The sequence below is a fragment of the Malania oleifera genome, chromosome 4, assembly GCF_029873635.1.
Source record: "Malania oleifera isolate guangnan ecotype guangnan chromosome 4, ASM2987363v1, whole genome shotgun sequence".
NCBI classification, from domain to species: domain Eukaryota; kingdom Viridiplantae; phylum Streptophyta; class Magnoliopsida; order Santalales; family Ximeniaceae; genus Malania; species Malania oleifera.
In genome coordinates this window covers 5,629,038-5,643,429 of record NC_080420.1, presented here as the reverse complement: position 1 = coordinate 5,643,429, position 14,392 = coordinate 5,629,038, and the positions used below count along the sequence as shown (strand labels likewise).

General features: G+C 34.0%; 1 protein-coding gene across 3 annotated transcripts in view; it reads left to right on the top strand.

Annotated features, from left to right (window-relative positions):
- The window catches only part of LOC131154256 (ribonuclease 3-like protein 2), a 48,235-nt gene extending 34,431 nt beyond the window's left edge, over positions 1–13,804 (top strand). Inside the window, exons 5-7 of one of the 3 annotated variants that reach the window (XR_009136398.1) lie at positions 2,157–2,203; positions 2,345–2,409; positions 13,531–13,804. The gene's annotated coding sequence lies outside the window, so the exon portion shown is untranslated. Of the gene's footprint in view, positions 1–2,156; positions 2,204–2,344; positions 2,410–3,489; positions 3,785–8,924; positions 9,133–13,530 lie in introns of those variants that run through there. The other 2 variants (XM_058106913.1, XM_058106912.1) reach the window with 2 other exon arrangements.
- The last annotated feature ends 588 nt before the right edge of the window (positions 13,805–14,392 follow it).

The window sequence follows — 14,392 nt, the reverse complement described above, 5'->3', positions numbered from 1 at the left end:
TTTACTCAAGATATGTTTTTATCCGCTATAATTATCCTATTAATTGCCTCCTGGAAAATATTAGAAGAAAAATTAAGCTGTGTTCATGAAATGTCCATTCATAATATAGGAATTTAATAACATACGAAAAAAAATATTGTCATAAAACAAATGCCATTGCAAAGTTTTTTATTAATTCATAACATGAAATAAAGAAACAATGATTATTTTAAAATTTTAGTATAAAAATATTGATCTCTATTCTCCTCTAAATGATTGGTAAAATGACATAAATTTTTACACTGATGGCTCTCTAGTAAATTATTATATTCTTATATTATTTTTATTTCATTCCCATTTCTATTCAAATTTGGGGACTCCAAATGTAACCAAAACGGTTTCTGGGGCTGGAGATTGGAGTTGTTTTCAATCTTGGTACACTTGTACATCCATGCCTAGTTTTCAAATTCTGTATAGCTGTGATTATAAGAAAGATCTCGTGTCTTTCACCTGCATTTGTTTCCTCAATAGAACAATTTGGACCAATTTGAAAACAGGGAGTTTGAAATTGATGTATTTCATAAATTAGTTTGTGTGAATTTGTATAAAATATAATATAAAATCATATTAAATTCTATTAAAATCTAGACAAATTTAAATTTAAACCATGAAATCTATATTTCCAACATGAACGAATAAAAAGAAACATGAATAACTTTTATCTTTGTATCTCCAATTCCAACTTGATTCGAGAGATTCTCTTTTGGAGTATGTTATTTATCAACATTTGACCTAATGTATATAATGTGAATGTTAAAATGCGTCTTTTTTTTTTTAAGAACTTTTGTTTCTCCTAAACTACTAGAGAACAAGGAAAGTGAGTTTGGACTAAACAATAATAAGTAATCTATTTTTTATCTTATATTTTCTTCTTTCATTGTCAAAAAAATTGAACATTAGAGATTTTATGGTTTGACAATTTAGATGTTTTTATTTCTTTAAGATGACATTCGGTATATAAGATGCACATAAAATGCCAGCATCGAAAGTCAATAAGCTATAGTTTGAAGAGAGAGCGACATTTTTCTTATTTAAGCATGCATATGCAATCTTGAGAGGTAGTGAAGGAGTGTGGAGTAGGAGTCTAGGACCAGAAAGGCAGTATTGAAAAAAAAAAAATCTATTATGCAAATCAAAGTTTTTTGTGCAAGATTAAAATCACTTGTGCCCTAAAAGTGAAAGTCATTAATGAAGAGAAAATAACTTGTGTTGCCATTAATGAGAGTTTTATTTCTCTCTCTCTCTCTCTCTCTCTCTCTCTCACTTTCAAACTACTCATTGCATGATCTTCTTCTATTTAAAATCATCTGATTTATATATTTCATATGAAGAGGAAAATTAAGTATTAAAAAAGGTTTCATATAAGCCATTTTGGGCCTCCCTAGCATATTTTTTGTTTTTTCACTTTCATGATTGCGAAGGTAAAGTTTCTCTTAGACCAATTTTGATGTCAACACATAGACTTCTCCCTATCAACAATTTGCAAGTTATAAATAATTTTCCTTCAAAATTTGACTTTTGACAACCAATAGCATAGTGTTAAGGTCTTAGTAGAGGTATTGTAGAGACTCGGAAATTATAATTATTAAATGATAGAGAGAAGGAAAATTTTAAAAGGACAAAGCAGGGTTTGTCAACGAACTCCCTGTGGGATTTGGTGGACGAAGTTCAGTGCTTCGTCGACAAAGAGATACCGAGGGGGGGGTAATTCAAACCCATTGGTTCGTCGACGAGTTCTTTTCCTTCGTCGACGAGTACACGTGGCTCATTGACGAAGCCACGTGTCGTTACCTATAAATACGTGGAAATTGGGTTTTCAGCGAAGGAATCAGTCACTTTCTCATTTTCTCTCTCTAGAATTCGGGTTCCCTGCCTTCTCTCTAAGATTCTGGCCTCGTTTTCCCCTAGTTCGACGATTAGAAGCTACCACAATGTTCCTGGGGAGATTCTCTACAACTTAGTCAGAGCGAAATTTTGATTTGAGAAGTTTAGGCATCATCCCAAAATCAAGGTAAGTAGGGTTTTTATAGTTCTCAGGCTTTTCTGAACCCAAATTTTGTATTAGATGAAAATATACTGGTATTTGAGTTGATTAAACTAGGGTGTTGTAATTTCAGGGTTTGGGTTTCCAAACACCACAAGCATGGGTTGAGGATTCCTGTAGGTATTCTTCCAGGAACTCAAGTAATGTTGATAAATGAATTAATATTTAGAATTTTATGGATATATGAGCTTGGGAAAAATATGAGTATAGTTATTGTCCTTTGAGTTGACTGAATTAGGAAAATATACATATATATTTCAGGATTTTGTGTTCGGTATGCTGTGGACGTAGGGATAAAATTGGAGTCAAATCTCCTAGCCAGTTAGGTAAGGGAAATATGCTATGCTAGTAATTTTAGGAATTTTATCAGTAAAATATATATGTTTCAAGGAAAATTTTACAGATTATAAATTACTTTTAGTATTAGTAAATACATTTCAGTACAGGGGTATTCATTTATTTAGTTGTGTGGCATGAGTTAATATTAGATCAGTACAAAGTTTATACAGTTTTCAGAATACCATGATTTACAGTATACGTACAAAAACTTAGATTTTATAGCATTTTCAAAATACCATGATATGCAGATTTCATAACCATTACATTCAGTTATTTCAGTTAATAAAATATTTCAGTTATTCAGATAATTCAGTTATTCAGATATCTCAGATATTCAGTTATTATAGTTTATTCAGATCAGTTTATACAACGTTATGGTTATTTCAATTGTATGAAATCATGGTAAAACAGTAAGATAATTATATATATAAGTATTATACAGTATCAGACCCTGATGGATCAAATTCATATTAGTATTCAGAGCATGGTATTGTAGCTAATTCAGATCAGAGTGCAATCACATATCTTAGATAGTGTGTGAATTTATGAGTAGTCAACCGTGCCTTAGGAGGGATTGCAGGCTCCCTAGTATTCTAGGTCAAGGTGGCTGGTTTGACGAAGGAGGTATCAGTTACCGTGCCTTAGAGGGATTGCAGCCTCCCTAGTAATCTAGGTTGAGGCGGCCGGTCTGATGATCGAGGTTTAGTTGACTTATCTTGTTATGCCAACTAGTGTTAAGTCCCGCTTACGAGCCACACAACTCTGTCATGAGAGGTTAAATCATGACATACAGCCATCCAGGGATGTTTTCATAGTTATATATATAGATTTACAGAAATCAGCAGACAGACCTATAGATTATTTAAGTATGATTAAATAGTAAGTTCAGTAATAGCTGTATTTTAAACCACATAAGTGTGAGTTACACAGTATTTTATTTTACATGTTATCCCAGTTTCAATTACTTATCAGTATATTATTTATGTAAACTCAGTTGCCACACACTGATAATAGCATATTTCGTCTTACTGAGAGTTGTCTCTTCTCAGTAACTTAACATTTTTCAGGTGATCTAACTAGACGAGCAGATCAGGCTTGGAGATAGAGAGGTCGTTTGCACTGCCTTGTCTATAGGGTAAGTGTTTTCAGGGAGATGTATTTTTGGGTAGATTTCAGTAGTCTTGGTAGTTGTTGTTGGGGGTTGTGTATTTATGTATATATATTTTTTGGGGAAAATACAAAATTTTGGTATTGTAATTATGGTTATACAGTTTTATGTTTTCCGCTGCATAGGTGTATTCCAGTAGGATTTATCAGGGGTATTAGAGTAATATATTTTTTAGGATAAATTTAAAAAAAAAATTGTATGAATTTTTGGGTCGTCATAGGTATGGTTGGTTAACCTAGATGCAACTGTACAATTGTCATAAGGATGGTTTTGGTATATCTTTGTAACATTGTGATTGGTCCAGATAATGCTAATGGTATGGTATATGATCATTAGTTCCTTATGGTTACTCATATATGATCGAGAATACTTTGGAGATCAAATGACTTTTGGGGGTACACTAGGTGAGCGTCCTACCTCCCCCGGTATCCTAATGGATACAAAGTCAACAATCTTGAGAAGCGCTTAAGGATAAGCTCTTGAAATCCTCGAGGAGTGTCTTGGGCGTCTATGTGGTATTGGGAGCCCCATAGACAATCCACTTGGGAGCAAGAATCGAGTAGGTCTCTCTGGCCTAGAGGTTTAGGTGTACGCCCTTCATAGTCGCCAGCTATATAACTAGGAGGTATCATCTAAGACCTCGTCTGTATTGAGTGGATGAGAGTTACCCTCAGTACTGGTGGGATGCGAGTTATTTCCCTTACTGTTCAAGTTTGGGTTCCTTAGTGATGACTTTAGTTGGTTCAAGGGTGATAGCTATGATACTGGACCACTAGATTAGATACTTGAGTGTTTCCTTGGATAAGGATGAGTATGATTACGCTAGACTTGGCATAGTCTTGCCACCATATGGGCATGTCTTCTTAATACTTTAGGAAGATTTTGTCAAAGGTAATTCCTTTTGACCATTGAAAACTCCATGTTCGTGATAGTTGGATCTCTCAATATTGAATAAGAATAAGATTGAAACTGTAGGCATTGACTCAATTGTGGGTATTTGATTTGTGGCATTGAGTGGAGGAAGAGCAAGTTATCTTTGAATAGGTTCTTTTCTTGTGTTCCCCTCTTGTCATGTAACCCTTTTCAAGTAATGAAAGGAAAGTTGACCTTCAGTGAATATCTTGTGAGCATCAGGTACTTGATGGTGCCTTGTACCTTGAATAAAGGATGAGGATTGATGAAAAGGAACAAAGATAAGAATACCTTGTGCCCTTGATGCGAGTATTGTTGCCACACTTTGAATTCATCCTATTGTGGTTGGCATTGGAGCTAAGATGGTTTATCCATTAAGACTTTGTGGTTCCTTATTCCATAGATAGAGGTGAAACTCTAATAGATTTGGTTGAAGTGAACGATTGAAGGAATTTGTCCGGGGGTGTCTTTACAGAATTTGAAAAATTTATACCCATATAGGGAGGTGACATTCTTAGATCTATAAGGAAAAAGAGTTGTGATCATCTTGGATAGATGTCCTCAAGCCACAAGTGCGACTCTGTGTTGGTCACTATGGTGACATTTACCCAGTGGGGTATGGAATCAAAGGGGACCATTTATGTTGCTCATTGGAGTTTGTTCCAGTTGCTTATATGATATGTTCCAATGGAAACAAATGCAGTTTGAGATAGCTATTGTGGAATTGACGAGAGCGCTTTTGCACGATTTACATTTGTTGCCTCGTCATGCCAAAAGGAACTGGGATGAGTTTTCTATAGGGCATTGTGACAAGTTTTTCTAAAGGGCATTTGAGCCATGTTGCTAGTAGGCACATAAGTCATTGTAGCCAAAGGGCCTTTCTTGTTTGTTGTTGTTGTTGTGTAGTATTTTGCAACACAATTGAGCTAGGGGGGCTGCCTTTTAGATGAAAGTTTGAGTTTGAGCCAAAGAGCATAGATTTTAGAATGGTAACTACAATGGATTGTAGTTTAGATTGGGTTTTTTAAAGGAGAAAAGACTAGGAACCCTAAGCTTCAATTTGGATTTTGAGATTTGGATGCTTGAGAACTTGATTTTGGTTATGAACGGGAAGATTTTCACATGAGTTATGACTTGAGCTTGAGACTCAAGGACTTGAAAAAGTTTTTGTGTTGATCTTGCAGTTGGATTGTATCAGTTGGTTAACCTCAAAATGGTGGTCTTCTGGGTTGTGTTCGTTATTTCATAAGGAATTGGATTATAGACCTAGAGCCAAAGTTCAATTATGTTTTGGGAGTTTTCTTGGGGTGGACTCTTTCTTGGAGTTTGTAATAAGACTCCTTGGGGTGGGGACTCACCTTTGGAGCAATTCGTCTCAAACTATAATGTGAAGGCATACTTAGGAGTGCGTCCACTCTTCCAAACCTCTTTGGACCAAGGAACTTTGACTTCTCTGTTCCTCCAGAAATCATAGGCTGAAGAGGAATTCTGCCCCCACTCATTAAGAAATCTGTCCGCTTCCACTTGATTCCCACATCTCTGCAAAATCTGGTTTTTAATTTCAATCATCTTCTTAAAAGGGGGGAATCTTCATGTTTAGAGGAGGCCTCCCATATAGTAGACCCCTTCAAGTAAAAATGATGCACCCATTTGGACCATAACAAATCCTTCTTTTCATGAATGTTCCATAAAGCACATGAAAGAAGTGCTTTATTCCATACTTTTAAATCAAATAACCCCAGCCCCCCTTCAGTTTTAGAGAGACATAACTCCTTCCATGCCACAAGTGGCTTCTTCCTACCACCCCAAAGAAAGGTCCTACAAAGTTTCACAACATGCTCTAGGACATTGTTCGGAATAGGAAAGATTGAAAGCCAAAAGCTCTCCACACCCTGAATATCCGAATTGATTCATTCCAATTTACCTGCATAAGACAAAGTATGACCTGGCCATCCAGAAAATAAATTGGCAATTCTATTAACAAGTGGAGAGTAGTGCACTGCGTTTAACCGAGATGCTGCCAGTGGAATTCCAAGATACTGGAATGGAAACTCCCTAATACAAAATCCAGTTATATGTTTAATCCCTTCCAAGTCATATTCTTTAGCTCCAGCATGAAACATGTTTGAATTCATGCTATTGGCCTCCAACCCCAAGGAATCACAAAATTTTCTAAGGCAATCCATAAAGAGATTAACAGAAGTGTAGTCCCCTCTAGAGAACAAAATCAAATCATCTGCAAATGGCAGGTGGGAAATCTTCAACTGCTCACACTTAGGGTGGAATTTGAACTCAGGACATCCCTCAAGGGAGCTCAACAATCTTGATAGGTATTCAAGGCAAATCACAAACAAAAGAGGGGAGAGGGGGTCACCTTGTCTGAGACCTTTCTTCCTTTAAAGAATCCATGGAATCCCCCATTTAGGGAGATGGAGTAAGTCATGGTAGACACGCACTGCATTATCCAATTGACCATGGTCGATGCAAAATTAAGTAGGATAAGCATCTCTTCCAAAAACTTCCAAGAAACTGAGTCATAGGCCTTTTTAAGATCTATTTTCATCATGCATCTTGGAGACACCCTTTTCCTTGCGTATTTCCTAACCAATTCCTGCACAAGATAAATATTCTCAACCATGCTCCTTTGCTTCACAAAAGCTGATTGAGCTGGATTAATAATGGACTCAAGACTCGGCTTAATTCTTCCAGCAAGTACCTTGGCAATTACCTTTTACATAACATTACAACAGGAAATAGGTCTATAATCACCCACCAAAGAAGCATGACTAGACTTTGGAATCAAGGCAATAACAGTGTGGTTAAGTTGCTTGAGCATCTCCCCAGAAGAGAAAAATTCCAACACAGCATGTGTGTAATCCTTACCCGCAGAAACAAGTTGAAAAACCATCAGGCCCTGGGGATTTTTCATTTCAAATGCTAAACACAGCATTCTTTATTTCAGCTTCTGTAATAGGAGCCATCATACTTGCAATTTGAGAGTCATTAAGCACTGATCGATTAGCCATAATCTGCCTATCAACTGTGGCTGTATCACCCTCCAAACCCAGCAGCTTTTTATAAAAACTTAGGAATTCTTCAGCAACTTGAGTAATAGACTGAGTCTGATTTCCATTAGCCAAAGTAACTGAAGATATATGGTTCCTGTTTGTATTCCTTCTCATTAACGCATGGAAGAAGGAAGTACTTCTGTCACACTCTTTTAGAATTACATTTCGCAATCTGGGCCAAAAACATTCTATTAGCATCTGCTAGTCTAGCTGCCTTAGCCCTCTTTTCATTCAGCTTTAACTTCAAACCATGATCTGAGGGGGATTCGTGCAGAAGTTGTTGTAATTCCACCAATTCAGAGCTAGCTCTTTCAGCTCTCACTGAGATGTGAGAAAAATGCTCTGCATTTAGCATCTTGAGGGCCCTTTTGAGAGCTTGAAGCTTTTTAACAAAAAAGTACTGTTCACTGCCCTGAAAGCTGAGTTTCCATCCTTCTCCGACTAACTCCTGAAAATTCTGATGTGAAGCCCACATGTTAAAGAATTTAAAAGCCCTTCTCCCTAAGCATTCTTCTTCAAAAACAGTTACCATGCAAACAGAATGATCAGAAATGAGCCCAGTAAACTGAAAGTTAGCATGTGCTCTGAACGCAGCTTGGTGCCAAAAATGATTTATCACAGCCCTATCCAGTTTGCACCAAACATGCCCATTTGTCCATGTTAAGAAGCACCCAGAAGGTCTTAGATCAGACAGCCCAGAGACATGAAAACACTCTCTGATGTCCTTTGTTTCATAATCTGTAACATGCAGCCCAGGTCTCTTTTCCTCCACAGATAGAATACTATTAAAGTCACCCAAAATCATCCAAGGCTCAGAAGTTGATATACTCTTCTGATTCAAATCCTCCCATAGAGCTCTTCTAGCCACAGTAGTGTTAAAACCATACACAAAGCTTAAATAAAAGCAATTGGTAGTTACTAAACATTTAGCATAACAATGAATTACCTGTGCACTCTTTGCAGTTACCTGGATCTGCACCTTCTGAGGGTTCCAAAACACCACTATCCTCCCAGCACCGTGGCAATCAAAATTGTTACATTGCTTCCAGCTTCTAAATTTTTTATTCATCAGGCCTTCTAGTTTGGTAATCGAAAGCTTTGTTTCCAAAACACCCATAATATCTATGCTGTTCTTCCTTATGAGGTCAGATACCCCATTTTGTTTAAAGGGTTTGTTAAAGCCCCTGATGTTCCACGATGAGATCTTCATGGGTTTGGATGGAGGGATATCCCTCCCTTCCTTGCTGGTTTGAAAGTAACTTTATTCATCTTTCCTTTATTCTTACTCTTTACCTGAGTGAATCCATCATCTGCAGCAGGTTTATTCAGTGATTGACCTCTGTGACTCATACAGGGGAGTTCCATCGTGAAGCTGGGGAAGAAGTACTAGAAGAGTTACCACCTCCCAGTACTTTGTTACAGTTTTCAACACAGCCAGGAGCCTTTACATTCATCTTCATCTTGTTAACTGCAGCATGCACAGTATCGTGCATTTCTGTACCAGTAGCATAGTAATTCATGCCATCACCTCCTTCATATTGACTACCAGTGACTGCATTAACAACAGAACCAGTACCCGGGTGTGGATCCATCTTTGGAGTTATGTTTTGTAGGTGGAGATTCACTTTGGCATTGGTTTGTGAATTTCAAGCTTTGATGGTTACTTGGCTGGCTAGGTAGGTACAAGTGTTTTGATGGTCTAATTTGGAGATTCACGTGCATTGCACGTGCCCAGCTCAATACCACTCTCTTTTCAATTCAAAGAATACTTGCGACTAATAATGATTTGAATTGATATCATTTGTACATACATGAACTCTTAAGAAAATTAGTTGCAAATGAATTCATTTGTATTGGTTACCATATGTTGAAATATGGATTCAATTCCATTTTCGTATTAAACGTGGGTTCATCATATTTTTTTTCTTTCTCTATTTCAAAAAATTGATTTGCAGAAACTCATGATTTTGATTGGATTTGAAAAAGAGGTTTCAATATATTAATTTGTTAGTAAAGAATTCAATTTCTTGGCATGTGTACATACAAACAAACCAATTATTATTATGCACCGTCATAATAGTTTGCACACATGCCTAAAGAGATTTTAGCCAGATCAGAGATAATGTGTAAATAATTTACAAAAATAGATAGTAAGATTTCTGTCCCTTGATATGTATGCATATAAACAAACTAATTATTATTATTATTATTATGATGGATGCAGACATGCCCAAAAATTTTTTAGTCAAATTAGAGATAATGCATAAATAATTTACAAAAATAGATGTATTCAAAAACTTTTCTATAATTTCGATGTATGGCATCACATGGCACAAATTCAAAAATTTAAATTTTGGACATTTTAATTTGAATTATCAATATTTAATTTTTAGAATCAAAAGTTGAAAATTTTATCAGTTTACAATATTTTTTAAAATATTTGAAAAATATTCTCAAAAATGAAAATTGGTGGTTATCTTAAGCAAACTATGTATATATATATAATTTTTTTTATAAAATAGAGTATGATTTTCTTTTTTAAGAATGTTAGTGATTTTATGTTTAAAAAATAATATATATCTTCTTCATTTACAATTTTGAATCATTTAAAACAGAATTTGAACTTAGATTTTGAAAATATAATCTAATCTTTTGCTTCCAAATTATTTTGAAAATTAATTTAAAACCATTTTTAGAACCACAAACCAGCATTTTAATTTTGAAATCAAATAAATAAAATATGATAAGGTGGAGCAATAAGTATGTATCTTTTCATTCAAAGATTTTTTCAAAAATATAATAGAAATTGGGATTTGGATTTTGAGAAATCCAAATCTAACATCTTGTCAAGTTCATATTTTCAAATCTTACATGTGTTTTTCATTTTATAATTATTTTAATTTTCTTAAAATTAAAAAAATATAGATTTTTCATTTTTAGTAATTTTTAAAGTAAAAAATTATATGTTTTTTTCACCCCAAAAAAAAAGTATTGCACTTCCCCATTGTCAAATCTTTTTCAATATGAATTAAGAACAATATTTTTTTTAAAAAAAATTTGTATTCTTAGTAAAAACTAAATTGAATTTCTTAAAAATTATTGAAAGATCTTATTTCACAAATGTGAATACTCAATTTTATTGGATATGCATCAACATACTCAATTTTATAAATAGTGTCTTGAATGCACTTAGTCTTGTGCATATAATTAAAATTTTCATGCTTGCACACACATATACAAACAAATACATTTACTGCACTTTATTATTTAGGGGAGGAGGTAATTTTCAATAAACATTTTCCCTTCCTTTTTATTTTAAAAGGCTTTCTTATTCTACGAGTTTAAAATTAAAATAAAACTTTAACTAATGAGTAAATTAGTAAATTAATATTTTTAAGAAGTCGCCCATATTACATATTATCTCACTCTATATATTTTTTTTAAATAATAAACTTAGGATGATAGAGCACACATGCAATGTTGTGATCAAATATCTATACACATGTAAATCAATGTATGCATTTAAATGGTGCATTCAAATATGCATAGATATGGTAGTAAAATATGTGATATTCAAACTGTTGTTTTGTTATGTGAAAGTAGTTTGAAGAATAACAAAATATTAATAAGCACTTAGTGAAGTAATGAAATTTAATAAATAATTTAAATATTATTATAGGAGATATGTATACTATTATGACAGAAGCTCAAAAATACTGTGTAGCAGAGGGGGAAAAAAAAAAGGAAGTTCTAAAATACAACTTCTAGACAAGGAAAAAAGATTTGCACAAAAGAATTTTATACTAACGAACTCTCACTTCGCACTTTTATAATGTAGAGATATCAGTCATCCACCTCATTATTTTCATTTTGTTACTTTTTACCTTTTAAATATGTTGTTTTTTTAGTTGCTCAATATTTTGATCCATATAACATAGTTGGTCTTACATTCATCTTATATTCTAGAATAACACAACACACTTGAAACACTTCTCTATTTACTCTACGCTTTTAACTCTAGTAGCATTTTTGAGTTAATTCAAAAATATAAGTCAATTTCTCATTTTTCTTTAATTTCTTGCAAAATATAAGCTCAATCGACGAATGGACACCACCACGAGAATTTAGGGATGATTCTCTACAAGTCTAGTAGGACAGAATTCTCGTGGGGTCGTCATGAGTAAAACACCAAATTTAGGGTATGGGAGTTATTAAGGGGCTTATTTTTAATTAATTAGAATTAATTTAGAAATGTTAAAATGTTGAGCATTTGGAGTTAAAGTAGGATTTCTGAAATTTAGGGACCGGGTGAGCGCCGCAAGTATAATTTTGGGACTCACAGACAAAATTCAGAAAATTAAGTTGGGGTGTTAAATAATAGTTTAAATGATAATTTTGGGTATATGGAGTTTAGGGAAGGTTAGTTGAGTATTATTTTGGGAGAAATAAGTTAATTAATTTGGAAAAAATGCAAATTGCAGGAGTTCAATTTTGGGCGCCAAGGGCGTAGAATTTGGGTGTCAACGAGTCTTTCTGTAAGTCAGGTAAGGAGAATAAATTATAGCAATGTTTTAAGAATTATTATTTGAATTAATATGTGAAAATGAGCATATGATATTTTGTCTGAAAATTATTATGATATAAATATCAGATAAATTGTGTGGCATTTGAGTAATTGTAAATTGTGATATTTTGGAGTGTAAAATATAAAGATGAGTAATTTTTGAGAAAATATTGAATTGAAAATTACTGACGTGATTAGTGAAAAATAATGAAATATGGTATCATATGTGAGTAGAAATGTTTTGCCTGAAAAATGAGATTTTGTGAATTACTGATATTGGAAAATAATGAAATGTGATATTTATTTGTGAGTGAAAATTATTTGCATGAGAAATGAGTTTGTACAAATTGTTGGTATAAGTATTTTGGGAAAAAGTGAAAAATACGTGAAATATGATATATATTATTACGAGATGATAAAATGTACACAGAAAATGATAAGAATATTTATATTGAACTGAATTGTGATATACTGGAGTATGATTGATGAAATGTCAATATCGTATAATGAATGCGGGTATGTGGTTGTAAATCATGTTGGATGGTTATGATATTGAGCACGGTACCGTTGCTAGTGGTGTTAGTGCAACCACACAGACTCTTGGAGCGTGTGGCGTGACAGTTGACTGAGTCATTTTGTAGGGTTGTTGGGCCCCCTGAATCCGAATCAGGGTTATAGGCCGGCCAGTTGTACTACAGACGCGATATGTGATATGATATTTGATCTAACCAGGTCGGTCAACCGCGGTTAGATCCAGCCTTTGGGCCGCATAACCTTGACCATAGGGGGAAACATGACGTGGATAGAAAGATCCTCAGGGTGGCCATGAGTTACAGATGCGATGTGGATATTTGATACCGAGGATACTCATGAGTTGGAAAGTAAAATGGAAACAAAAAGTGAAAGAATGATAAAATTGTAAAATGAGAAATGAAAGAAAGAATGGAAATTGAGAAATAAAGAATGATAAAATTGAGAAATGGAACCGTGTGAGTTAATAATATAAATAATTGAAGTGAAGTGAAACTCTTCGCCTAAGGGCTTACTGAGTAAGGTGAGTGCCCTGATAGGTATCAGATGTGACCATATTTGACTGCATAATGTGTTAGGGTAGAGGGAAGAAACCTGTATGGGCGGGTAACCTTCCCTATTCTCAAGAACTTCATGGTAAATATGTGTTAGAAATTATTGAATTTAAGAAATAGTTTTAAAGCTTATAAAAGCTTGTGTGTATATCTATATGAGTATAAGAATGTGTATATCAATGTATTTTCTCAGATGAAATGATGATTTGAAAATTAAATTGTATTATAATTGAACTCATATGGCCACACACTGTAAATAATTTATTCCTTCTTGCTGAGATGTGTCTTACCTAATTATCTAAATTTTTCAGGGAACAGAGACCGACCGGGTGATAGAGCTCCGTGATAGTAGGAAGCTGGAGCCCTGAGATACAGGGTGAGTTTGGACTAGGGAAGTGTGATTCCCTAGGGTTGTATTGTTTTTGGGTATGAGAGTATTGTGTATGTGTGTATATTGATACTCTGGGTATTGTATTCTGACTGATATGTATATATTGTCTTCCGATGTTAGATTGTATAATAAAATAACTTTTTACCCGGTACCCAATGCAGGTCGGGTCGTATGAATGATATTAAGATTGTTGATGTGGCCGATTTGTGGATGTTGTGGATAACGAGTAATTATTTATTTATTATTGAAAAAAAAAATTATACAAAAATCGAGGCATCACATAATGAGTAAATTAGTAAATTAATATTTTTAAGAAGTCGCCCATATACATATTATCTCACTCTATATATATTTTTTAAATAATAAACTTAGGATGATAGAGCACGCATGCAATGTTGTGATCAAATATCTATACACATGTAAATCAATGCATGCATTTAAATGGTGCATTCAAATATGCATAGATATGGTAGTAAAATATGTGATATTCAAAATGTTGTTTTGTTATGTGAAAGTAGTTTGAAGAATAACAAAATATTAATAAGTAGTTAGTGAAGTAATGAAATTTAATAAATAATTTAAATATTGTTATAGGAGATCTGTATACAATTATGACAGAAGCTCAAAAATACTGCGTAGCATAGGGAAAAAAAAAAAGGAAGTTCTAAAATACAACTTCTAGACAGGGCAAAAAGATTTGCAGAAAAGAATTTTATACCATCAAACTCTCGCTTCTCACTTTTATAATATAGAGATACCAGTCATTTATCTCATTATTTTCA